Consider the following 1,098-nt stretch of genomic DNA (forward strand, 5'->3'; position numbering starts at 1 on the left):
GTGGGGCAGGCCGGGCCGCGGGCAGGGTTCTTCCTAGAAACTCGCTGATGTTCATAGCTCTTTTTTTTAAAATTAATTTCAGAGAGGGAGAGGGAGAGATTGAAACATCAATGATGAACCATTGATTGGCTGCCTCCTGCACACCCCACCCCCTCGCACCCCCCCATGACCGGGGCTCGAGCCCGCAACCTGGGCACGTGCCCTTGACCGGAATCGAACCTGGGACCCTTGAGTCTGCAGGCCGATGCTCTATCCACTGAGCCAAACCAGCGAGGGCCGTTCGTAGCTCTTGACTGGGGTTCGATTCCAGGTCAGGGCACATGTCCAGGCTGCGGTTCTATCACCGGACAGGATGTACGGGAGGCAACTGGTCAGTGTTTTTCTTTCACATTGATGCTCCTCTCTCTAAAACGAATAAAGTTACTCTTAACAAAAAAAAAGACTGTGTAGAGATTATAGAGGTAATTAAAACCTTCTGTTATATGAGTTTCAAACCCATGCAAAAGCGGAGAGAATAATATAATGAATCTCTATGTATTTTTTTAAATATATTTTATTGATTTTTTTACAGAGAGGAAGGGAGAGAGATAGAGAGTTAGAAACATCGATCAGCTGCCTCCTGCACATCCCCCACTGGGGATGTGCCCGCAACCCAGGTACATGCCCTTAACCGGAATCGAACCCGGGACCCCTCAGTCCGCAAGCCGACGCTCTATCCACTGAGCCAAAACGGTTTCGGCAATCTCTATGTATTTGTCACCCAGAGTCAACTATGACCAACTTATGGCCAATCTTGTTTCATTTACGCTCTCCTCCCCCTTCCTTCCTTGACCTCAGGTTATTTTGAAGCCAATCAAACCTGTTCGTTGTTGTTGTCTGTAAATGTTTCAGGATGTATGTCTAAGTGGTAATGACTAGCCCTAGCAGACTTGGCTGAGTGGATAGAGCATCAGCCCGCGGACTGAAGGGTCACGGGTTTGAGCATCAGCCCGCGGACTGAAGGGTCTTGGGTTTGATTCACTACCTCGGGTTGATCCCCGCCTGTAGGGGCGCGTGGGGGAGGCAACCAATAGAAAAGACATCAGTGTTTCTGTCTCT

Source organism: Myotis davidii, unplaced genomic scaffold (assembly GCF_000327345.1).
Source record: "Myotis davidii unplaced genomic scaffold, ASM32734v1 scaffold17, whole genome shotgun sequence".
NCBI classification, from domain to species: Eukaryota; Metazoa; Chordata; class Mammalia; order Chiroptera; family Vespertilionidae; genus Myotis; species Myotis davidii.